Source organism: Melospiza georgiana, chromosome Z (genome assembly GCF_028018845.1).
Source record: "Melospiza georgiana isolate bMelGeo1 chromosome Z, bMelGeo1.pri, whole genome shotgun sequence".
Lineage (NCBI taxonomy): Eukaryota > Metazoa > Chordata > Aves > Passeriformes > Passerellidae > Melospiza > Melospiza georgiana.
The window spans coordinates 71,784,151-71,793,776 of record NC_080465.1 but is presented as its reverse complement, the minus strand read 5'-3'; positions in this window follow the sequence as shown (position 1 = coordinate 71,793,776).

Here is a 9,626-nt window from a genome sequence, read left to right as displayed (position 1 = left end):
TTCTGGTTCTTGTTCTCCCTGCGCTTCCGTAAGTGGGGAAATCTGTGAACTTTCTTGAATTGAGTGATTTCTTATGCTTTGCTTTCATTCCTTTTTACCTCCCTGTTGCTTTTAGGAAGGGTTAGATGTTTCTCAAGCTTGTAGTGCCAGGATCCACATGGTGGGTGATGCCACCCCACCTGGCACAATTACCCTGTTGCTGAGGCCAGCAGGAGCCTCTGCTTTGCTCCTCCCATGCTGTGGTTTTGTCAACAAACAGGGCAGCCAAAAAGCTTCTCTTTCAGTAACAAAAAACTAAAATTCATGTGAGAAGCTGAGGACCTTGTATAAGCAAATAATTGTCTCCAGTAAAGTGTAAGCCCAAACACAGAGACTGGACAGTGAGGCCCTGCCTCATCAGCTACCTCATCACCAGTTCCAGGAGAAAATGATCCCTGAGAAGTGCACACATCCTGAGGTTTTACTCCAAATAATAAAGTAAAAGTATTAAATTCATTTAAGAAATGGGTGGACTCTGAGCTGGTGCCTTTGCTCCCATCCCCTGCCAGAATGTTCAGTTTCACAATCACCTCTCCAGGATAATGCAATGCAATGTAATGGCCACCCACAGTAGGACTGTGTCAATTTGCTTTGTTAGGAGCGTGCTATGGAAAGACATGCTGCTTTTAATTTTTAATAATACCTTATGGAAATAAACCATTTCCTTCTACAAGCCTTACCAGGTAAAAGCTCACTCAGATAAGTCTTTTGTTCCACATCAATTGCTGCTGAGGTGTATTAATTAATTTAATTTTTTGTTAAATTATTACTGTTGCTATTTTTAGGAAAAAATTTGGGTTATTTTGATTTTTTTTTTTTTTTGAGAAGTCAATCATCTTGGCATATTGGCAATTTAAAGACAACAAGGTGGAGTTTCTTGTCTGGTGAGGCTGAAAATGGTCAGAGGGCTGGAGCACCTCTCTAGTGAAGACAGGCTGAGAGATGAGATTGTTCAGTCCAGAGAAGAGAAGGCTGCTGAAACCTTCCTGTGGCTTTTCAATACATAAAGGAGGCTTATAAAAACAATGGAGGTACACTTTTTAGCAGGGTCTGCTGTGATAGGAAAAGAGTCCTTAAAATAAAGAAGGTTTGATTTAAATTAGCTATAAAGACATAATTTTTAGTGAGGGTGGTGAAACAGTAGGACAGGTTGCCCAGAGGGTTGGTGGATACTCCATCCCTGGAAACATTCAAGGCTGAATTGCAGGGGATTGGAGCAAGTGACCTTTATGGGCCACTTCCAGTCCAACCCATTCCATGATTCCAAGAGTGGAAGTCTGGATGTGTTCATAAGAGATATCATTGTTTCAGATTCATTCAGGCAACACAGGCCTTGGAGGGAAATAAAGAGAGCTGATTTCTCTAGCACATTTCTAGAAAAGCCTCAAAAAACCTCAGGACACAGAAGCTGCTAAAGCAGACATTAAATGAATGATCTGATTTTAATGTAGCTCATTAGTTCCTAAGAAAAACAGATGGGATGTTGAATTATGGCCAAGAGTTCATCTGCAGTGGGACACTTTTGGCTCAGCAAGTATCACTGCACATCTGTAACTTCTATTAACTTCTTCGGTAATGTCAAATTCAGTTTCGGGTGGGAAAGAAACCTGAGTATTTTTATGAAAGGCTCAGCCACAGGATTGTCAGCAAATCTGTGAGAAGAGACACTCCCGAAGCACGAAGCAGCCAGCCCAGCCCAGCCCAGCCTCTCCTCCATCTCCACCTCCAGCTCCATCTCCGCCTCCATCTGCACCTCCATCTCCACCTCCATCTCCACCTCCACCTCCACCTCCACCTCAACCTTCACCTCCATCTCCATCTCCTCTCCTCCTCCACCTCCATCTCCACCTCCACCTCCATCTCTACCTTCACCTCCACCTCCCCTCAGGCTGGGTTAGGAGGGTGGGTGGGGGCAGGAAAAGCGGAGCTGTTGCTGCCATCAGCTCATTCTGCTGCTCCCTGTGCCCAGCTGCAGGCACGGGTGAAGCAGGCAGCTCCCAGGGAGCTCCAGCCCCAGCAAGGTGAGCAAGGGAGACAAACTCTGCACCTTTGGACGTGGATCTGCTGCTGCAGCTGCAGAGCCTGCCTGCCAAAAGCTGGTGGAACACAACCTCACTAGGGAACTTGGATGGCAGTGACAAGGATCATCTCCACCAGCTGGGCAAATTGGGGCTGGGGCAAATTTTACCCCCTCTCCCCAGGGCAGCAGTGTTTAGCTCCTCTGAAGACTCAGTGTCACTTGTCTACTGACAAAATTGATGCAGGAGACCAGCCACGGATCCCTGCTTTAAGTAATTATTTTTCAGAGAAAATATGCATTTGTCAGGGTGCCTCTGAAAGATGAAACTCAATCCTTTCAAGTAATTTCTAAAAGTGATATCATTACCATGTGCTGCAGCTGATGGGATTCTCATTCCCATTTCCCCCTGCCTCCTGAAACATACCACGTGGCACAGATTGCCTGTGTCCTAGGAAACAGCAAAGCATGAGTTTTCCTGAAAACTAGGAAAAATCAATTCCCTTCGGCAGAAGGATGCCAGGAGGTTGTGCAGGCAGAGCAAAGAGGAGCATCAAAGACTGAGGCTAAAGGAGTTCACCCAACCCAGCAAGTCAGAAACACAGATTTTACCATTCCACAGCAGTGAATGTAACTGGACCTGGGAAAACCTGAAGTGATCTGCTAAAGTTGAAATTATAGCTGGCCACAAACACTTTGCTAGACTCACAGCTTCTGTCAGACACGTCTGTGCCAGCCCCCTTCTGCAAGGCATCCACAGGGCAGAGGGACCTCATCTGCCTCCTTTCTAGCAGCAAGCCTGAACTGAGCCCTCAGTATGAGCCAGACACTGCCCACCACATATGCAAATTTCTTTTAAAATACACTCTTCTGCTTGGCTTAGTTGCAGGTTCTGCTGTAAATTAATTTCTGCATCCAAACAGGTTCATGCCTTGAAGGAATTTGCTATGTGACACGGGATCTGTCTATGATGGGTGCTGCAGAGAGGAAATATTTGCTTTCGGGGAAGGGAAACCCTAAAACGACCAGAATTTCTAATGGTCTGACATTACTATCAGAGCAGCTAGGATGCTCTGTGTGCAGTGAGCAGAGCAGCAGGAGCTGCCACAGGAGCTCCCAGGAATCCAGTATGGATCCCTGCCCTGGACTGAAACACTGGAGCAGAGGGAAGGCAAAGAGGGTGAAAAAGGGGAAAGCAGCATTTCCCCTGAGGCCAGACCCAGCTATCTAAAATATGATTATTTGATACAAGCCTCATCACCAGAGGGAGGAGGCAGCCCCCTTTGTCTCCATGCCCCGAGTGCATTGCGTGCCTGCAGCTTGGTGATGAGGGAGACAGATCCGGCCCGGTGCCACACATCCCTTTTAATTGAGGAAAAGCTGGAGCTGAGCCTGGCGTGAGCCATGGCATGAGGTCTGCGGGAGGATGTTGCCAGGGAGCCTGGGCAGCTGCAGCTGCTGCTGGCAGGCACTGCCAGGGGCTGCTCTCCCTGTGCCAGCTCTGCGACGGGCACAGGGCTGGGCATGGGTGGGCATGGAGCCCGTGTCCTCCAGCACAGCACCAAACTTCCAGTGCCAGTCCCACCTGAGGAAAGTCCTTAAACCTGTGTTTTCATCTTCCTCTGCTCAGCCTAGAGGTTGTTTGTTTTCTGGTCTGGGGCTCCTTCAGGAGCTGCACTCTGTGCTCAGCAGGTAGGATGCTGGAGGGGCTCCAGAAGGAGCTGCTGGCCCCAAGGACCAGGGAGAATTTGGGAATTCAGTATTAGGCTGTATCTCAGAGCTGCTTGTGGAGGCTTGTAAAGGTCATTCAGAACCTTCCTCCAGCCCACAGGAGGAGGATGTGTCTGAGCAGCCGTGTGGGTTTGATAAGCTTCTGAAAGAGCAAGATCAGAAAATACAGAGAGATCACTAGTTTTGATGACCAAAACCATAGATTAAGAATATGAAATTTTCCTTTACTCAGGATACTTCCTGTGTGTCAGGATTACTGGGGCTTTGCTTGCCAGCCCTGCTATATTTAGACTGCACAGAAAAAACTGTGTGTAGAAAACCCACTCTTTGAGAAATCAAGGCAGAAACTTGCTGGACACTTTTAATCTAAATTATCTTCTTATGCTAATCCATTTCAAAACAGTGTCTACAATTACTCTGGATACATACTTACACAACTAACTTATTTTGTACTTGTGAAACTTGGGTTTTTTACCTCCCATAAGCATTGCATGGTACAGTGTAGTGAGTAGTGCCATCATCCTTGAGCAATCACTGGGGAATTTTGCCCCATGAATGTCTTGCAGGGTACTACAGCACACTTACAGATGCTTGTGTGAGAAACCATCTGCTTTTAAACTTGTGAGAGGTGTTGGAAAAGAATACAAAACTAGAATTATGGGTTATTCTGTTATTTTTTTCTTAAATTTAAAGTTGGTGTGTATCTGAATAGTTGACTCAAAAGATAATGACATAGCTCATCACAAAAAAAAAGTGACTAAGAAGATAAAGCAATGCTATTGAATGGGGTTATTTCTCTCGTCTTGCTTGAACAAAGGCAGCACCATCTGTTGCTGTCTGTGCTGTCAATCACAGGAGCTTTTTTTCCTGCTCAGAAGATGATTAGGAGAAATGAACCATATGCTAGAGAAATTAAATGAGGAGGAAAATATTTATTTTCAAGGTGGGTTTAGACTGGAATAATTTAACCTGATCCATTGGACACATAGGGCTGAATCACAACTGCTTTTTCATTTTACAGGAACAATGCCCTATCTGTGAGGCTTTTTTTAAAACCTGGTAAAAGCAGTGCTGATTCCACATTTCTCCAGCAGCCTTGCAGTGTAGGAATGACCCTACAAGAAGTTATAACCACTGAGAATGGAAAATACATTCAAGGCTCGTTCTGATCCCTAAACATCAGGTTGAGTCTATTCCTCAGGATGACTCTTGTCCAAGCAGCACCACCCATCGCTGTCTGGTTGGTTGGGGAGCTGCATTTCCCTGGGCTGCTCTCCTGCCCCTTGCTCCCAGAAGGGCTGGATGACACTGTGCTGAGAGCCCTGCTTCCAGCTGGCAGCTGTCTGGCAGCCAGGCTCTCACATTGCTGTGGCTAGCCCCTGATAGCAAGGGTGGAAAATTCCTCTCTCTTTCCCTCAGAGCAGCGTGAGCCAATATGTGAAGGAGTGTCTGGGCTGTGGAGCAGACGTGGGCAAACCATGGAATGCGAGCAGGGATCTCCTGGGCTGTTGGGCTCGTGCTGTTCATTGCCCTGCAGCTCACTCTTACAGGTGGGGACCCTTGTCCGTGGCTTTTGGGAGGAATGCTGCTGTTTGTGGAGGTTTTGCTGCTGCCTTGGTGAGAGCTTGCTCTGGGGAGTGCCTGCCTTGCAGAGGGCTGGGGCCAAGGCAAGCTGGGCAAACCCTGCGTGCTCACAGACCAGACACGGGAGAGGGCATGTTTTACTTCAACTAATCTGCTGTAAAGAGTGTCTTACAGTCTAAGTTGCTCAGAAAAGCATTTGGCAATTATGATCTCCAGGGCTGATTGCTGCTTGCACAGCACGGAATGTGCTTTTTGCAGGCGCTGGAGTAACCCAAGTCATTGCAATCCATGTGTCTGCAGCAGCATAGCACCCAGGAGGACACTCAGGGCAGAAGTCTTGCGTCAGTGCTGTGTTCCTCAGGGCACAGAGCTTGGTGGCACGCATTGCCACAGGACCTCCAGCATCCATCCCAGAGCAGAGCAGAGCTACCAGGAGCTGCACACCTGCTCCCCACTGCAGTCCCTGCCCATCGCTTTGTGCAGGATGAGGGCCAAATGTTCCCTTTGTCTGAATTTTGAATATGAGGCGAGGAAAACAAATTTCACTGTTCTGAGCAACTGAAGGAGGGTGCTGAAAGAGTCAGAGGAGAGGGCAGCTGCTGTTCTCCTTTACTTCAAAGTTATGTTTGGAAAATTGGATATCGGTGTTACGGTCGAGATACCTTAAGGGTGCCTGGTGGAAAATGTGACTTCCTCCAATCCCCTCCTCATTCCCCACACTCAAGTGTTTGGTTTCCTTACATAAAATATCAGAATAAAACTGACATTTGTTTCACATCAAGTCTCAGTTTTCACTTCAAGTTTTAAAATGTGAAGAGAAATTAAAAAAAAAAAAGGTGGCATTCTTCCAACTATTTTGGAATGGTTCTTTCCTTTTGTCATCCCACTGTAAAAGTGTGACAATATTAAAAAAGGGGGATAAGGGAAGATTTAAAAAGGCAGAAAGAGAGTAAACTAAAGCACACAAATTAAACATTCTGTCTTTGTTACCTGCTTTTCAGAATTACATTAGGTTACTTATTTGCACTTTTCATGTTGAGATTTTGGTCCAAAATCAAGGCTGTTTCACAGAAGTTTTCACCTTCAATAACATAGCAGGCTTTGATGGAAAAATACTCATCAAAATTGTTTGAGGATTCCTTCCTGTGCAGACAGACCCTGTGAGGGCTGCCTGGAACTGGCAATACCATTCCAGATATCCTTGCCACCTGATGGCACAGGATGTGGGAGGTGGGTGCATTTCACAGCCACACAGGGCACAGCCACAGCTGGTTAACACTCTCATTATGCACCCATCTAGACCAGGGAAGCACCTGCTGCTGGAGAAAGAAGCAGTAAATGCAAAGTTAGGATATCACTGCCCTCCAGTGAAAAGTGCTTTATGTAGGAACACTGCTGTGTCTTCTGCGAGGTCTGGGAAACTGCAGAAAGTAAATTTATACATCAGTGCTTGACTTTTGCCTGCTCTGGCTTTTATGTTATGAGAAAATAAAGGGAATGTCTCAGAGGAAGGAAAAAGAAGTTTAAAACAAATATTCCCACCTCCAGTGGTGGGATCTCAGCTCCACAGTGTCTCTTTCTCGGCTGTTTTTTATGGCCTGGAAAGGCTCGGGATGGCCTTGGACAGCTCGTGCTCCAAAGGACGAAAAGAGTCTTCAGGTTTTTTCTCGGTCTTCAGTGTTTATTAGTTTTTATCTATAAGATTTTCTCTCGGCCCGACAGAGGTCTGCACAGCACGCCAGCCATGAGCACACTGAGAGCCCTCGGGGCGGTCACCTATCTTTATACCCAAAACTACGTATAAGATATTTACCTATTTTCCCCAATACCTTTCACCCTTATTGACAAGTGCACTTCTGGTAAGAACCAATCCCAAAGTGCCACCACCACCACAGAAGATGGAGGCCAAGAAGAAGAAGAAGAAGGACAGGACACGCCTCAATTCCTCCATCTTACTTCTCTAGACCTCCCTGTACCGAAATTCTAAAACCTGTGTTGTACACTCTAATTAACCTATCTCTTCACCATTTATCCCAGTGAAATCCTCCCATCCTCATACAGGTGTCGTCTCCCGTGCAGGATCAAAGTCCAGCCACCAGACGCTTCTGGCAACATTCCAGGACCTCCGAGCCCCCCAAGGGTGGTCCTGAGGTGCTGAGATCCCACACACAGCATGGGAGGGACTGCTGAAGATGCTCTGTCATGGCAGGGAATATTTCCCAGAAAGCAAATTCAAGGGACACTGACCCACAGAAAAAGGCACCAGGCAGGGGAAAAGTGCAGGAAGCTTCATGTTGGAGTCCTGGACACAAGAGAGTAGTGTTAAAACTAGAATAATTTCTGACCAGAAAATTCATCAAGATTGGATTTTATTCACAGAATAAATCAGAGCTCACATCACTGTTGGGGAGAGCAATTCTGGGAGCATACACTTGTGAAGATGCCCAGGGAGTATTGTGTGTACAGGAGGTAGAATTTCACTAAAATCTGAGTGCAACACCCTTGTCACACAGACACCTTCAGCTTTGGGCCTTGAACACCACATGATACTTGCACAAGCCCAAATAAACTCATTATTTTAATGAAGTGTGGTGAAGTGTGGACTTGTCCTTGTTTCAGTCCTAATACAGAAACCTGAATGTTGGCTTTAGAAACTCCACTGTGCTTCAACACAGGCAGGGCAAGCCCAGCACAGCTCAGGGACCAGCCCCAGGGGCAGGAGTGAGAGGAAGAGTGGTCCAAGAGAGGTTTCCAATCTGGCCCCTGTGGTTTCTTTCTTGGGCTCACTTTGCAGCTGGGTTGGTGGTGCTCATGCCAGCCCCACTCCACCATTTCCCTTCCACTTTCCCCAGCCCTGTGGAAAATGTTGGTTAGGTCCCACAGAAGAAATCTGTGCCTCAAGATAACCCTCGAAAGAAAGAAAAAGAAAGAAAGAAAGAAAGAAAGAAAGAAAGAAAGAAAGAAAGAAAGAAAGAAAGAAAGAAAGAAAGAAAGAAAGAAAGAAAGAAAGAAAGAAAGAAAGAAAGAAAGAAAGAAAGAAAGAAAGAAAGAAAGAAAGAAAGAAAGAAAGAAAGAAAGAAAGAAAGAAAGAAAGAAAGAAAGAAAGAAAGAAAGAAAGAAAGAAAGAAAGAAAGAAAGAAAGAAAGAAAGAAAGAAAGAAAGAAAGAAAGAAAGAAAGAAAGAAAGAAAGAAAGAAAGAAAGAAAGAAAGAAAGAAAGAAAGAAAGAAAGAAAGAAAGAAAGAAAGAAAGAAAGAAAGAAAGAAAGAAAGAAAGAAAGAAAGAAAGAAAGAAAGAAAGAAAGAAAGAAAGAAAGAGAAGGAAAGAAAGAGAGAGAAAGAATGTTAGTTAGTTAGTTAGTTAGTTGTTTGATTGCTTGTAGCTGCCAGGGCACTTACCAGCACTGTCTGCTTGTTTCCAAGTATTTTTCTCTAGTGCATGAGCCAACACCCCTTGCTCTGCAGCCACCCAGTGCTGTTCACCTCCACATCAGTACAGCTGCCAGCAAGGAGAACCATAGCCTGGCCTCAAGGAGCCCACAGAGACCAACCCCAGCTGTGGGTTATCCTGAGCCAGCATTGTTCCTCTGGCCAGCTGGAGGAACAGCTGCAACTGTCCTCCCAGACACTGAAATCTCAGCAAATTCCCTGGAGCATCTCTGTCTCTGAAAATAGCCAGGATGGCTCCTGTTGGAGAGACACCTGTCATGCCAGGTGGGCATGCAAGTCCTTTTCGGTACCTAAAGCTGGATGCATGCACTTTGCCCAGGGCTAACATATTCTCTATGTCCTGAAAATGAAAATTATTCTACAAAGTCACAAAAACACATTCCTAAGTGAAAAAAAAATTCTTGAGTTTCATGTCCAGTTGATTTTTGTATTGTCCAAACCTTGATATTTGTTTCTTATATGTATGCTCAATGTCCTGGTGTGATGAGACCCACAGTCTGATACCAAAGTCTAAGGCCTTTATTCAAACAAACAGAAAGGAATAATACGCAACCTGATGGCACTGCCATGCCTGAAGCAGTGTAGGAAGGAACTGAGAACAGAATGAGTGTGACAGAGGAGCTGACAGCAAGTTCATTTCAGCTGTATTTTTGGTGCTTTGGGTTTGCATCCATTTTAGGCTACAACAGACTTTCACCCATGCTCCTGAGGGGAAGGCTGGTTCTCAGAACCGTCCTTTCTCTTGCATGTGCCAGTGATGGTACAGAGGCACTCCCCTGCAGCTTTCACATGCAGTCACAGCAGAAAG